This window comes from Scardinius erythrophthalmus (assembly GCF_964197995.2).
Source record: "Scardinius erythrophthalmus genome assembly, chromosome: 1".
Classification (NCBI taxonomy): domain Eukaryota; kingdom Metazoa; phylum Chordata; class Actinopteri; order Cypriniformes; family Leuciscidae; genus Scardinius; species Scardinius erythrophthalmus.
In genome coordinates this window covers 19,106,554-19,123,672 of record NC_138221.1, presented here as the reverse complement: position 1 = coordinate 19,123,672, position 17,119 = coordinate 19,106,554, and the positions used below count along the sequence as shown (strand labels likewise).

General features: G+C 37.6%; 1 protein-coding gene across 2 annotated transcripts in view; it reads left to right on the top strand.

Moving 5' to 3' along the window:
* The first annotated feature begins 565 nt into the window (after window positions 1–565).
* LOC308692189 (uncharacterized protein) overlaps window positions 566–17,119 on the top strand; it is a 36,847-nt gene continuing 20,293 nt past the window's right edge. The window contains exons 1-2 of one of the 2 annotated variants that reach the window (XM_081367968.1): window positions 566–629; window positions 788–847. The gene's annotated coding sequence lies outside the window, so the exon portion shown is untranslated. The remainder of the gene's footprint in view (window positions 630–787; window positions 848–17,119) is intronic. The other variant, XM_081367967.1, reaches the window with a different exon arrangement.

Here is a 17,119-nt window from a genome sequence, read left to right as displayed (position 1 = left end):
TGTTTCTCTGTCCTTCAGTGATTCTGCTTATCATGTGTTCATCAGTGTCTCAATTCACTCACTTCTTTTAATTCACTCTGTCAAGTGGACTGTATTAGTGAACTAATGTAGGGAATAGTGAATGAGGGTAAAGGGTGTGATTGGGAAAACAGCCTCTGAGTGTCGACTTTGAGCGCTGTTAATTTACAGTACATTCCTGTAGAAATCACTGGTGATCCCAGATTATTTTAGTTCAAAATATGTTTGAGCTTATATATCTCAATATTAATAACAGTCTGGTTAATTTTGAGTCTTGAACTATAAACTCTCAAGTGTTGGCTTTCTAAATGTATGTGTGTTATGTTTCTATTCAGAATTACTTATGAGCAGTAACCTTTTTATTTTGGGCATTTCATGTATGCAGCACTTGCCAAAATTGGGGGTGAAGGGGAAGGGGTTAAAGACACTAATCCCACAATGATGTGCTGGTGGTGACGTCAATCTAAAATATTAACCAACCTGCCCTGGGTCCATGAGGGCAAAGAGACAGTTTTTTTATATAAATATCACTGCCGAAATGAGCTATAGATTCAGTTGAAAATAATCAGAAGATTTAATCTATTAACATACCAGGGACACAAAGAAATAAGGTAAAATGTGATTTTAAAACAATATTAATATTACTGTTAAGAGCTTAAGTACAAGTCACTGGTGTCATTTCTAAACATTAAAATGCAGAAAAAAAAAGACTATTCAAAAGACTATTCAGAGACAAATGTCAGCTTAATTTGTTTAAATGCAACAACAGGTGATTTATAGACATTTAACTAAACTTAATAATTATAACTGGACTGTGAAGGAACTGAAGGTAAGAATTATGTATTTCATTTTCTAAATATGTTTTTTTTTTAATACTAAATAGCCAGTCAACTAATGAAATAACTGAATGTAAATTGTATTTTTTTTTTTTTTTTTATGTAAGTTTTCACACCTGTAGTAGGGTTAATGGGGGCCCCAAAAGGGAAATACTTTATTTTAAGGTTTCACGTTTAACTATTAACTACAACTTTTGCCTCAAGAAACTCCTAATTTGCTGCTTTTTAATAGTTAGTAATGTAGTTGTTAAGTGTAAGTATGGGGTCGGAATAAGGGATCTAAAATATGATCATTCAGAATAAGGCATTAATTATAAGGGGGGCATTTTACCCCAAGGGGGCATTTCCCCTCACTCTACCCTTATGCTTTAAAGCAGTGGTTCTCAACCCTGCCCCTGAAGGACCCCCAACACTGCACGTTTTCTTTGTCTCCCTTATCAAACACACCTGATTCAACTCATTAGCTCATTATCACATGGGTTAATGAGCTGATGAGTTGAATCAGGTGTGTTTGATTAGGGAGACAAATAAAATGTGCAGTGTTGGGGGTCCTTCAGGGGCAGGGTTGAGAACCACTGCTTTAAAGGGATCATGAACTGGATTATTTTATGATTTATAAAGTTTCCTGGGGTGCCCTTATATTGTTAGTACACAGCAAACACTCCAGTGTTAAATTAACACTCCTGGGAGTTTATATGAGTCCACACTCAAGAGTGTTAAAGTTAATGAGCTAATTAAGTGATTAATTGAGTGATGATTGAACATTATTGAAGACATCTGATGTTAACAAGCAGAATCACTGAAGGAGAAAATCACAAATTGTAAGCCACCGTTATGGTGATCAGTATTTGCTTTAGTTGGGCTCTTGACCCTTATATTATTAACTTTAGATTTTGTTTGGCTGCTGTTGGTGAGTTATAACAGCCAGATGAACAAAGAAAAAAGTGATGGTGCTGGTTAGTGTTGTAGTAGGGGGTGTCCTGCATGTTTTCAAACCGCCCATAGAGGGTGGGATCTCACTCACAGAATGTACACAGTGTCAGCCGTCTTTCTTTGGAAGCTAAGCTATCGGGTTCTTATTCTGTGGAGAAAGCTAAGTAGTAGGGGTTACCATACATCCTCTTTTTGCCGGACATGTCCAGCCATCGAGATTGTCCAAAATGTCCGGGATTCAGCTTTTGCTTTTGTGGTCGCCATTCATTGTTTACATGCACACCTTTTGTTTCAATCTAACTGAATTCATTCCGATTGGTGAATCTGATTGTAGTGTTTACATGAACGCTAAACAAGTGATCGGTTAATGTGCGTTTTAACATTGTTAAGAAAATTCCCGCTCCTCCGTGAGAGATACGAGACCGGTGCGTCTCACAGGTGTCGGTCATCAGTAATCACGCCGCCGGCCTCACGCCGTTCTCCCGCGCCCCTCAGCCTCGTCCTGCTCGCCACAGTAAACATAATGAATGGCGACAGAACGCAAAAGCCGAATCCCGGACATTTTGTGCGATCCCAAAAGCCCAGGCAGACACACGGAGACTAGTAGCTTAGCTTTATTGTTTACAACTGCTCTCTAACCGGTAGGCGTGGCTTGGGAGTGGCCTCCTTGTGCAGCGAATGCAGTGAAGTGCATTCTGGGAGTTGTTGTCTGTTGCCTACGAATGCAGTGAAGTGCATTCTGGGAGTTGTTGTCTTTCATCCATATAAGCCAAAAATACATTTCTGGCTTTTCTCATTCACATTTCTACGACATAAATGACCCAATTTAAATACACATTCATCTTTCCAGAGATGAAGTATCCCTTTAATCATGGCACAATGTTTCTCCTGGTTTCCACGGCAGCGCTGTTTGATCTAATAGAGATACACTGTCAGAAATAGGGGTACAGTAGGAGTCCATTTCTGTCCCCCAAGGTACAATCTACACTAACGTATCCCATAGGGCTTATTATTGGACCTCAAGGTATATACCTTTTTGAGGGTGAAAAAGGTACATATGTTCCCAAGCATTAAAAGGTACACATATGTACCGTTTCTTTTAAAGGTTAAGGTACAATATCAAAAGACAGCCTCTGCTAAGTAATTTTTTTTGTAAAAAAAAAAAAAGAAGTTTTTTTAAAGGTTTTAATGATACCTTAATTATTTAGAGGTAGATTTTAACTTATCACTATATTTGAGTAGCCTTGAAATAAAGGAAATTATTTTGTAAGTCAATTTGTTGATATTAAATCATTATAACATCAAAAAACAAAAATGGTGCACAGCAAAAACTCCAGTGTTAAATTAACTCTCCTGGGAGTTTATTTGACTCCTAACTCAAGCAGGGGCGATTCTAGGATTTTCATTTTAGGGGGGCTCAGCTCCCAATGAGGGTATGATGTAAAAAAAAAAAAAAAAAAAAGTTAGTTTATGGTCTAATGCTCACTATTAACTAGTTTCATTCATTCATCCAGTAACATGCATATGGCAGGGTTTTATAATCACTGAGGTCCTGAATGCAATGTATTTAGGGGGGTTCGGGGGCATGCTCCCCCGAGAAAATTTTGATTTCTCTGATCTACATGTGTGCATTTTAAGATGTTTTGAAGGCCAAAAAAAATTGGATGACAATAGCTTTAAAACCATGTGCGGGCAGCTGTTTTTTTTTTCTCACCTCATCAGCATCACACTCTTTTTCTCTTTGTTTTTATCTTGCTCTGTCTTTTCCCCTCCTAAAGCTGAGCTTTGACTGATATAGGCTTTTTATTTTTGTCTGTCAGTGAAGAAAGTAATTTCAAATCATTTAACTAACCAGCTAAATGTGTATTAATGTAATTGTCTATTGGCAATATGAATAATCTGTTCTATATTTATTTCTATTTATTAAAAATAACAACATGAATTATCAATTTGCCACTTCTATAAATCAAGTAGCCTACTTAAAAGAAAATCACAAATCCCTTTACTCTACACAGTAAATTCCCCAGTGTTAAATTAACACTGCTCAGAGCACATATGGTCCCACTCTACATGGTGTTAAAGTAACACTGAAGCAGTGTTAAAGTTAATGAGACAATTAAGTGATTAATTGAGTGATGATTGAGCATTATTGAAGACATCTGATGTTAACAAGCAGAATCATAAAAGGACGGCATTCATTTTCTAATATCCGTACTCTTTTTAATATTTTATACTCAGGACAAAACAATAGCTCCGCTGAGGTGATCATCTCGTTAGATGCCGAAAAGGCATTTGATAGGATAGAATGGGCTTATCTGTTTAGGACATTAGAGGAGTTCGGTTTTGGGGATCGATTGATTTCATGGATACGTTTATTATATGCTGGCCCTCAAGCTTCAGTTTATACTAATAATGCAAAATCTGAGTATTTTACTTTATCACGGGGTACGAGCCAGGGATGTCCTCTATCTCCAATACTTTTTGCCATAGCTATTGAACCCCTTTCAATAATGCTTAGAACACTTCCGATATTTCAGGGCATAATCCGCAAGGGAACTGAATATAAATTGGCTTTATATGCTGACGACTTGTTACTCTGTTACCAGCCCGACTGCATCTATCCCCGGGATAATACATCTATTAGATGATTTTGGGAAATTTTCTGGGTATAAATTGAACTTACAGAAGAGTGAATGTCTACCCATAAATCAGTCTGGCCAAAAACTAAAACAGAATGACATACCCTTCCACTTGGTGAATTCTAAATTTAAGTATCTTGGTGTTAAAGGTGAACTAAGTAACTTTTGTACCTTAACTGAACAGCTTCAGAGTCATTGGAATGGTTATATTACTTATTTCGGGTTGAATGGTGGTCGTTTCGCACCCCCCTGGTGCCTGTGAGCGGAAAATCCGCACTTGCAACTTTGAGCCGGCGGGCCGCGTCAGGAAGTATCGCGTGATATCAGGTCTCGCGATGTAAACAATTGCTTTAAGGCCAAAAGAAATCTGCTAAAATGCTGTCATTATTGCGCTCCCTCATGTTGTTCGAACCCGAATGAAGAAGACGTTTTAAAGAATGTCCCGTCTGCTTTGATGTCGTTGATCTATAGCCTCTGGTGTCTGAGAATCTCCAACAAGTTTTTACAACAGTGTTGTCAAATATCTATTCCGAAGCTGTGGGGGGTGCTCTAGAGAGAAACCTGCGATCAAAAAGCGAGAATACAGCGAAGAAATCCCGAAACTACTGAGCCCCGCTTTAATGTTACGCTTTCTTATTCCGCCTTAAAAGCAGCAAATTTTACACCTTTGGTTTCATACATGAAGTCCGCTTTTTTAAGATGGGCAACTCTCCCATTATCTCCACTAGGTAGGATAAACGCTGTTAAAATGAACATTCTGCCAAAATTTCTTTACCTCTTTCAAGCTATTCCTCTGTTTTTACCCAAATCTTTCTTCAAGAATATAGACAAACTAATAGAGTTTCCAAAATTTTGCTCCAAAAAAGTCGGCTAAGTGGAGGGCTTTCCCTGCCTAACTTTATGTATTATTACTGGGCGGCGAATATTCAGAAATTAGTGTTTTGGGTACAGACCCCCCTCTTTACCATGGCGCCGCTTAGAAGCTAAGTCTTGCATTTTAACATCTCTCCCTGCTATGGTATTCTCTTCTCTCCCTATGTCCCTTTCACATTACACGAAAAACCCAATAGTATGCTCTTCTCTCAAAATATTCTTTCAATTTCGGCGCCATTTTAAAGGGATAGTTCACTTTGAAAATAAATTTTGGTATGTTTTAGCTTACCTCAAGGGCATCCAAGATGTAGGTGTCTTTGTTTCCGCAGTCAGAGGTGGAGAGTCCAGGGGTCAGAAAGTAAAAGTCCTGCCATATGTTTATTCCACCCATGAACTCACACAGCAAAAACTCCAGTGTTAAATGAACTCTCCTGTGAGTTTATTTGGCTCCAGACTCAAGAGTGTTAAAGTTAATGAGATAATTAAGTGATTGTTTGAGCATTATTGAAAACAGTGTTAACAAGCAGAATTACTGAAGGAGAAAATCTCTTTTTTAAGTTGCCATTATGGTGATCAGTGTTTGCTTTGGTTGGGCTCTTGACCCTTAAACTAATAACTTTAGATTTTGTTTGGCTGTTGTATCTGGGTTATAACTCTCAGATGAACAAAGAGAAAAACAATTCTTAAAAATTATTTAGTTTTTGAATAGTTCTCTAAAAGACAGCAGTGCATAGGCTAATTATTGACAGCTTTCCCAAATCATAAGTCTGCTACGCTATTTCATATTTATAATTAGTGTACAGTATCTAGCAGTAATGTTAATCTAGTGCTAGTAATTTGTCCTGCATTAGTTATTAATTAGTTTTGCATGAATTGTGAATTTTTTTCATTATTTCTCTGGGAAGTATTGAAAAATAGTAGTTATTGATTAGTTATTAGTGAACTACCACTTAAATCTGTAAAAAAAATCAGTAGTTCTCTGGGAAGTATTAAAAAATAGTAGTTATTGATTAGTTAATAGTGAACTACCACTTAAATCTGTGTGCTATTACTTACTAATTCGTTAATCAGAGTTACTTGTTAGTTAATTGTAGTTACTAGATTGTTAATATTGTGTTACTCATTTGTTCCTGTGTAGTTATTCATTAACGAAGGATCCGTATTTTAAAGTGTTACCAGATTTTCTTTTTCTTTATCAGAACAACTTTTAAGAAATAATTTGAATTATATTGAAAAATCTGGAACTTAATCTGTAGAATTACTGTGATGTTGTAATGACCAATATACATTTAAGTCAGAGATTAGGCTCTAATTGAGTTCAGTGATTCAGATCAAATTATGATTATGTTCAAATATAACCAACACCACCTGATCAACTTTCTTTTTGTTCATCTGGCTGTAATAACTCAGATCAACAGCCAAACAAAATCTAAAGATAATCATTTGAGACTTCCGGTTAGCGAGTGGGATGGAGTAGCAGTGTTTTTCCAAGCTCCGACCACACAATCTCTATTTTTGGTATTATTCAGTCAGTTTAATCTTAACCTCGCTATATCTGCCTTTAAATAGTGTTTGGACAGTCCCAGCCGGCCACTATGTCTAAAGCCGCCAAACAATCGAAGAAAGAACTTGCATCACCGGACTCTGCTATCGACAATGTTACTTTGGCTAATATGCTAGCGGAACTGCGCGCAGACTTGTTAACTAAGCCTGACTCACTGTCCGCCAGATTTGAAAACAAACTCGCGGTCATCGACGCGAAATTAGACGGTGTACAGACCACGATCGCTAATCATGAACAACGTATTTCCGACCTGGAATCTGGGCTGAATCAAATGCAGTCACTGGAATCTCAGCTTTCCAACTTGGCTGATGACAACGCTAAACTAAAAGCCAAAATTACTGATCTGGAGGGGAGGAGCAGACGGTGCAACGTGCGTCTCATCGGGATACCCGAATCTGTGGAGGGAACACGACCAACAATATTCTTCTCTAATCTCCTGATGGACATACTGGGCCAAGATGTGCTGACTTCTCCACCGGAGCTTGATAGGGCTCATCGCGCGCTGAGACCCAAACCAGCAGAGGGGGGTAAACCTAGAGCCGTGATCATTTGCTTCCACAAATTTCAGACCAAGGACATGGTAATTCGTGCTGCCCGCAAGAAGCGAGACGACCTAAAATACGATGGCAAGTCAGTGTACTTATACGATGATTACTGTCCTGAGGTGATGGACCAACGAGCTGAGTACAAAGAAGTCATGCGTCAGCTGTTTACTCTCAAACTCAAGCCGTCACTGCTATACCCAGCGCGACTGTTTATTAAGGCTGATGACGGGGGGAGAGACGGCGCCTCTTTTCAGTGAAGGAAGCTCAACAGTTTTTGGCTTCATACCAGAAACCTGGATCTTTGATGGGAAGTGGTGACTGATCCCTACAGGAGGCGATTTGCTACTCATGGTACTCTTGTCTCTGAGTATTTATTTATTTATTTTTTTTTTTCTCTCTCTCTCTCTACTTTTTTTCTTTGTACTCACATGGACGGATATGACTGGTAGCCTAGTTAAACTATGTTCTCAGATGGTCTGATGGGTTTACAGGAAGGCCGTTTTATTTTTTTGTGTGATGTTTTTGTTGATATATACTTACATGCATATATTTAGTTTCACTCTAACCTACATTTTAATGTAACCCCTGTTTGAAATAAGTACGACCATGGGCTATGTAACCGTCAACACATGGACAATGAGTAATGTGGAGTATCTTGTGAGTGCAGGCCAGTGTGAGTTGCAGTAAAGTGTCGTCTTTTGTTTTGGACTGTATTAATAACTCAGCTGTCCATGCTGGCACGAAATGTATAGAGAGGGAGGGGGGAGGGGGGAGGGGAAAGAAGAAATAATCTGAGCGTTTATTCAGAGGTGTTTTGAAAGAAATATTAGTTAAATAATTTGTTCATACGATTGTGTGGTGGAGTGTGAGGTTTAAAGGGGAAGTAGCTCCGGAAGAATTTTGATAAGTAGATTACATGTTTGGGGGGAGTGGCGCTTGGGTGGGTGGGTGGGTGTGTGGAGGGGGGGGGGGGGGGGGCTTGGCATTTTTCCCTTTTTTTTCTTTTTCTTTTTTTTTCTTTTTTTTTTTTTTTTGTCAAGCATATCACTCATATATTACACTATAATTTTAACCTACTTTTGCCTCAATGGGAAGTAGACAAACAATGAATAACATTCGCTTCATATCATGGAATGTCAAAGGGGCAAACCAACCTACTAAAATAAATAAGATTATCTCCCACCTCCAAGATTTGAAAGGAGATATAGTATTTATGCAGGAGACCCACTTACCTACAGGTCAGATTATGCGCTTAAAAAGGAGTAGGTTTAGTCAGGTATATCACTCCAAATTCAGTGCAAGAGCCAGGGGTGCTGCCATTTTGATCCAAAATAATATTCCATTTGAAGCAGATGATGTTATTACAGACTTAAATGGCCGGTTCGTTATTGTATCAGGGACACTCTGTAACACTAAAGTTGTCTTGGCCAGCCTCTACGCACCAAATTGGGATGATGAACAATTTGTTTCAAAAATATTTACTTCTATTCCTAATATTGAAACACATCATATTATCATTGGGGGAGACTTTAACTTTGTGCAGGATGCCAATTTGGACAGATCGTCTCTTAGACCGCATTCCCTTACTAAGTCTGCCAAGCTACTAGCGTCCTTTGCAGAAGAGCTAGGCATGTCTGATCCATGGAGGTGTAAATACCCTGGAAAAAAATCCTTTTCTTTCTTCTCACATGTCCACCGCACCTACTCTCGAATAGATTTTTTTCTTATAGATAACAGACTGTTGTCGAATGTTCTATCATGCGATTACCATAGCATTGTGATCTCAGACCATGCTCCAACGTCACTAGACATAAACTTCCCTAATCACAACCGTTTTTTTAAACCATGGAGATTTAACTCAAATTTGCTTGCCGACGACCCTCTGGTGGATTCTTTAAGATCAAGCATTAAACTATTTCTTGAAATAAATGACAATCCAGACGTTGCGAGGGGTACCCTGTGGGAGTCCCTCAAAGCATATTTAAGAGGCCAGATAATTTCTTACACAGCCCACCTCAGAAAACTGCCATGTCTAGACAAAGTGAGCTAGCACAAAAAATTCTCGAAATTGACGATAGCTATGCAAATAACCCAGACCCCTCACTTTATAAGAAGCGTTTACAATATCAGACAGAATTCAACCTTTTAACGTCAAACGATGCAGAAATGCAACTGCTTAAGTCGAGACAAAGAATTTTTGAGTCGGGGGACAAGGCTGGTAAACTCCTTGCCCAGCAAGCTAGAGCTGCAGCAGCATCTAGGTTCATTCCTAGTATTATATCTTCATCAGGCACCATTACCACGGACCCAAAACTTATTAACGAAACGTTTTCTAAATTTTACTCTGATCTATATGCCTCTGATCACCCTAATACCAGTTCAACAAGTGGTTTAAGTTCTATCGAGTTCCCTAAAGTGGATCAGGGACTAGTAGATAATTTAGCTAAGCCAATCTGTACAGCGGAAATAATGGGAGCGATAACTACGCTGCAGAGTGGGAAATCACCCGGTCCAGACGGATTCACAGTAGAATTCTACAAGAAATTTGCCCCACTTCTCTCTAAAGTGCTAAGTGACATGTATAATGAAGCCCTATCACTTGGCAGACTTCCTCCAACCCTGACCAATGCCACAATTACTCTTCTCCTAAAAAAGGACAAAGATCCCTTACTTTGCAGTAGCTTCAGACCCATATCATTACTAAACGTGGATTACAAAATTCTTGCTAAGATCCTAGCCCTCCGCCTTCAGAAGGTGTTGCCAGGGATCATTTCAACAGACCAAACAGGTTTTATGCTGGGGAGGCACTCATTTCATAACACCAGAAGACTTCTAAACATTCTGAACATGCCCAGCTCCAGCACTCCTGAGATATTGGTGTCGCTGGATGCTGAGAAAGCTTTTGATAGGGTAGAGTGGAGGTTTCTTTTTGAAATGATGGATAGATTTGGTTTGGGTTCAGGTTTCATATCATGGGTGAAATTGTTATATTCATCCCCAGTAGCATCTGTACAAAAGAACAATGTGCTCTCACCATCTTTCCAGCTTCACCGTGGCACAAGACAAGGGTGCCCCCTGTCCCCTTTGCTGTTTGCCATAGCCATCGAGCCTTTGGCTATCTGGCTAAGATCTGAAGAAAAATTTGAGGGCATTTCACGTCAAGGGACGGTACATAAGCTATCACTGTACGCGGATGACTTGCTCTTGTATGTATCCAACCCGTCTTCCTCTCTTCCTGTAATTTTAGAAATTTTAAAACAATTTGGCCAACTGTCAGGATATAAACTAAATTTTGGGAAGAGTGAGTCATTCGCAATCAACAATCTAGTAGGTAAATTGCCAAACCATGTAGCCCCTTTTAAGTGGGTGGATCAAGGCTTCAAATATTTGGGTATTTTCATCACCGGGTCCTTGGCAAGCACTTTTAATAGTAATTTCAACCCTTTGCTTAAAAAAGTCGAGGAAGACTTCAACAGATGGTCTACTCTGCCCCTCTCCTTAGCTGGCAGGGTCAACCTAATCAAAATGACCATCCTCCCAAAGTTTCTTTATCTATTCCAACATATCCCCGTACTCATCTCAAAGAAATTTTTTGCCAAAGTAGATAAATCAGTCTCTCACTTTCTTTGGGGTAACAAACCAGTGCGCATGCGGAAAAACATATTGCAGCTCCCTAAAAGGTCCGGGGGTCTGGCCCTCCCCAATTTTCTACATTATTACTGGGCTGCTAACATTCAAAAACTCCTATACTGGACAGTCGAAACGGTTGCCATTCAGCCAGCCTGGGTCCAAGTAGAACTTTCCTCCTCTAAAACCCTATTACAATCATGGTTATGCTCCCAACTCCCAATGTCAACTACTGACATTAGTGTTAACCCTGTAGTCACTCAATCGCTTAAAATATGGATGCAATTTAGAAAGCATTTTGGCCTGAAGCATCCCTCTATCCTTGCCCCTGTAACCCACAATCACAGTTTCAAACCTTCTACACAGCAAAAACTCCAGTGTTAAATTAACACTCCTGGGAGTGTATATGAGTCCACACTCAAAAGTGTAAAGTGTTAAAATATGAGTGTTAAATTAACACTCAAGAGTGTTAAAGTTAATGAGATAATTAAGTGATTAATTTAGTGATGATTGAGCATTATTGAAGACACCTGATGTTAACAAGCAGAATCACTGAAGGAGGAAATCACTAATTGTAAGTTACCATTAAGGTGATGGGTGTTTGCTTTAGTTGGGCTCTTGACACTTATATGTTTACTTTAAATTTTGTTTGTCTGCTATTATTGATTTATAACAGTCAAATGAACAAAGAGACAATGTGATCTGATGGTGTTGGTTATGTTTTGACATAATCATGTTGTGATCCGTAAAACAAAACTTATTGAGATGGCTTAACTTGTTATTTACAGCAGCTCTGTGATTCTACAGCATATGATTTTCAGTATTTTTCATATAATCCAAAAATATTTCATTACCATTGTTCTGATCAAAAGAATTTCAAATAAATTCATTTAAAACACAGACATCAATAATCAGCCTGTGAATCTCAACAATGGTGACAATAATAAAGCATGTTGCAGTGGCTGCCACCAATCACAACTCATTAATGGCTCCCATCATGCATTGCGGTATGAATAAATTATGATCTGAATTGTCTATGTAATTTACTTTTCCTAATTGAATATTCTGCTCATCACCATTGTTGAGATGCATAGACTGAATCTTGACGTCTGTGTGTGCCTAAAAGAAAGATTTTTTTATTTTTTTTTAAAACAACTTTTAAGAAATCCTTTGTATTATATTTAAAATTCTGGATATTTATGCAGAATCACAGTTATGCTGTAATCAACAACATACATCTAAGTCAGAAACAAGGATCTTAATGAGTTCAGTGATCAATTTCAACTGATGATTATCATAATATAACCAACAACATCAGATCACTTTGTTCTTTGTTCATCTGGCAGTTATAAGATACAACAGCCAAACAAAATCTAAAATAAATGTATAATGGTCAAGAGCCCGACTAAAGCAAACACCCATCACCATAACGGTGGCTTACAATTTGTGATTTTCTCCTTCAGTGATTCGGCTTGTTAACATCAGGTGTCTTCAATAATGATCAATCATTACTAAATTAATAGCTTAATTATCTCATTAACTTTAACACTCTTGAGTGTTAATTTAACACTCATATTTTAACACTTTACACTCTTGAGTGTGGACTCATATACACTCCCAGGAGTGTTAATTTAACACTGGAGTTTTTGCTGTGTATTATGGACCCTGCCTTTCAACTCTGGAGCGACAGAGGTATCACCGCTATCAAAGTCTTCTATGACAATGGTACCTTCATGTCTTTCGCCGACCTATCAACCAAATTTCAACTACCTGCTTCTCACCTTTTTCGCTTCTTTCAAATTAGGCATTTTGTACAAAGAAATTACCCTGACTTCCCAAATCTACCACCAGAGACTTTGGTAGACACTCTTCTCCAAGTAAATCCCAATCAGAGAGGAGCTATTTCTCATATCTTTAAAGCCCTTGATTCCACTCTCTCTAATTTCCCCCAAAAAACCAGAGATCTATGGGAACAGGACTTGGGGCATATTGAGGAAGATCAATGGGACCAGATTCTAGAGCTAGTCCATAACTCTTCCATCTGTGCACGGCACGGACTGATTCAATGTAAACTAATACATAGGACTTACTACACCAACCACAGATTGTCTAAATTCTACCCCAATGTTATGGATGTCTGTAATCGGTGCAACCAATCTCCTGCAGATTTCATTCACATGTTTTGGTCATGTTCAAAGCTAACAGAGTTTTGGTTTAAAATTTTCAACACTCTTCACAAAGCCTACCATTGTATATCAAACCCAAATCCTTTGTCTGCGCTTTTTGGTATTTCACATGGCAGCACTCTAATAGCTGAAGCACAACATTCTTTGGCCTTCTGTACTCTGCTTGCTAGGCGATTGATCTTACTTAACTGGAAGCAAGCCTTACCTCCATCATATGACAGATGGATTAAGGAAGTTTTACATAACCTAAAACTTGAGAGGTTAAGGTTCTCCCTTAGAGGCTCCTTGAAGAGATTTGACAAAACTTGGAACCCCTTGCTTTCCATCATAGATTCTCTAAATATCATTCCTGATGAGTGAAATGTTTATGTCCTCTGGACACACAGCGTAACTAACCACAATGCTACTTCTTATTTTTTTTTTTTTTTTTTTTTTTTTTTTTTTTTATTTATTATTATTTTTTTTTTTCTCTTGTTTGTTGTTTAGGAGCGGGTGGCTTCAGGGTCTAGGACCCATGTAGGGGACAGGGATATTGTAATGTTGGAAGTGTGGGGGGGAGAAACTGGAAAAAATGTGAGCACTGTTGCATATTTATAATGTACTGTTTCTCATTGTGTGCATTTTGTATTTTGGTGCTCAATAAACATATAAAAAAAAAAAAAAAAAAAAAAGATAATCATTTGAAGGTCAACTGCCCAACTAAATCGAACACTAATCTCCATAACAGTGTCTAAAATTGTGATTTTTCTCCTTCAGTGATTCTGCTTGTTAACATCAGGTGTCTTCAATAATGGTCAATCATCACTCAATGAATCACTTAATTAGCTCATTAACTTTAGCACTCTTGAGTCTGGAGCCAAATAAACTCACAGGAGAGTTCATTTAACACAGGAGTTTTTGCTGTGTGAGTTCATGGGTGGAATAAACATATGGCAGGACTTTTACTTTCTGACCCCTGGAATCTCCACCTCTGGCTCTGAGCAGTGTTAATTTAACACTGGGGAATTTACTGTGTACTCTTACTCTAATATACACTGTTAGACCTTACCGGGTTTTTTTACAGTAAAATACTGGCAACACTGTTGCCAGTAATATACTGTTAATTGTACAGTTATTTACTGTAATCTAAAGTTTGTTTCTGTAAAAATGCACTAAATTAAAATTCAAGGTAACTAATTACACTTGCAGAAACCAACTGTCTTAAATTAACCAACTGTCATTTAAAAGTATGAACTAAAATTTATAATGCATAAATAACGTGAGCAAAGTATTACTGTGAACTTCTTTCATTTGAAACCACTAAAAAACTATTGCACACATAAAGATATTTCCACTGGATCAGCAACTACACAGTCACCGCCTGTTAAATAAAGCAACATGCAGCATATCATCAATGTTTCTAGGTCTTCTCCTGGACTGAAGCACAGGCTCTACTCTTCAGCACAACGGTGACCCAAAAAAATTATTTTACAGTAAACTACTGGCAACAGTGTTGCCAGTATAAACCTGTTTTATAACTTACAGTTTATTACTGTTAAAATACATTTTGTGGGTGTGACTTTTTTATCTTACACTGTTAACCCTTTCATCCCCACAGGGAAATCCACACTACAAAGAGTAAAAAGTAACATTGACGCAGTGTTACAGTGAGATAATTAAGAGAATATGTTGAATAATAAGTGAATAAGTGAAATAAGTGAATATTGAACATTAGTGAATAATGCCTGCTGTTAACAAGCAGAATCACTGAAGGAAAGAGAAACACAAGAACAGAAAATAGAGAAACACAAGAACTAAGACTGACTTCCAGCCATTACACATTATTACACTTATTATTAACCAGTATGACTTTATTTCTGTCATACATCTACAGAAGTTATCGAGATGTTTAATTGAAAATGTTTGGTTTGAAGTTACCATGATAGAGATCAGTGTTTGCTTTAGTTGGGATGCTGACCCTTTATAACATTAGTATTTCACCGGCCGAATGATCTGTGTCTTTGCACTTGTGCACACACACAGTTTGTGAATGATTGCAGTTATACTGATTATGATGAAAAAAAAAATCATTGTATAGCCTGTTCATACATTAAATCTCTTTCAGTTTTTAATTCTGTATCAAAAGTGTCATATTACCACCACTGTGAAACCATAGTAATAAATTACAATCATCATTTTTTTAACACATAATGCACAGCCTAAAAAAGAAACAGAGCTACAATGTCATGTAGAAACACAGAAATATCAAAAATCTGCATATGTCTCTCATCAATGGTGGCAATAATTTATGTGTATTTATTTATTCATGCAGGAGTGCATGCTGGGAGTTTTATACAATCCTGGAACCCAGCATGCATTGCGACATGCAAGTTTTTATTGTCACCATTGTTGAGATTCATGTGCTGATTGTTGATGTCTGTGTGTATCTAAGAGAAGCAGGAGCTCAAAATGTAATAAAGCATTATATTATTTCAATATTCTTCAGAATAACTAATTACAGAAACATTGCTGTATTTCATTATAGATTAACAGATATATGATTAATATGAAAAAGCCATAAATCCAAAGCTTTTACACTGGTTAAGATCAGAGAATCAGACATGTCCAGGATGACTATGCATTCATCACAACAGTCATAAACACCTTATCACCTTTCTCTTGACTTTTTCTTGCCATAACAAATGTGTTTTATAAACTCATAGTTAAAGCAGTCAGAGAAAAACTGGTATAATTAAGTTAATGGTTCAAGAGCCCAACTAAAACAAACACTGATCTCCATCATGGTGATAATAACTTTATTATTTTCAATAAAACATCAACAATTAAATATCTGTTAATTCTCAAGAATAACTTTTGTACAAAAAAAAAAAAATTATGTTAAACTGGTTTGTAAACTGGTTTCACCCTCAGTGTTGCTGGAAGTCAGTTGTAGTTCTTGTGTTTCTCTTTTTTCTGTTCTTATTTTTTCTGTCCTTCAGTGATTCTGCTTATCAGGCGTTCATCAGTGTCTCAATTCACTCACTTCTTTTCATTCACTCTGTCAAGTGGACTATATTAGTGAACTAATGTAGGGAATAGTGGATGAGGGTATAGGGTGTGATTGGGAAAACAGCCTCTGAGTGTCGATTTTGAGCACTGTTCATTTACAGTATATTCCTGTAGGCTATTTTTGTTTTCTACAGTATATTACTGTTTTAATGGAAAATGGTATGATACTGTCTGAATTAGGCCTTTTTTTACAGCAAGGGTTAACAGTGTATGTATCATGATACACTCCTCCTGATTCATTATTACTCAATACAAAACTATATTTATTAATACAAAACAAAATAACTCCACATGATGTTTCTCTCTGGGCCATCTAGTGCTTTCAGACAATGATGTGTGTCTTTAATCATTTCTGTGCATGGCTGCATAATGTAATGCCGAAATACAAAATAATATGTTTTAAAGTTTAAAAAGTAAATTAAAATAAATCATGATCGTTTTCTAAAGTATGTTTTCATGGGTGTTAATCGCTTCATTTTTGTAGGAATAAAAAACAACTATCACACTGTGATAAGGGCTGAAGGTGAACGCAGCGAAACGTATTGGTATTGGATGAGAAACCGAACCGTCCCATGTTGCTCCCAATGCTCCAGTAACATTACATTATGTAAATTGCAATGCATTTATGACAAAGAACTGCACCGATGCAGATGTAGACCTAATATCATAGCAATCTAACAATGAATGCACTCACGACAAACCTTGTACTCTCTGATGTTCGCTCTGCTCGGCGCCCCTGCAGATTGAAAAATGCGCTAACTCCAAGCAGACTCAGATAAGGGGAGGAGCCGAAACTTGACCGCCGTTTCAAATTAGTTTTTTTAAAGGGGACTGAAGCGATCAAAAATGT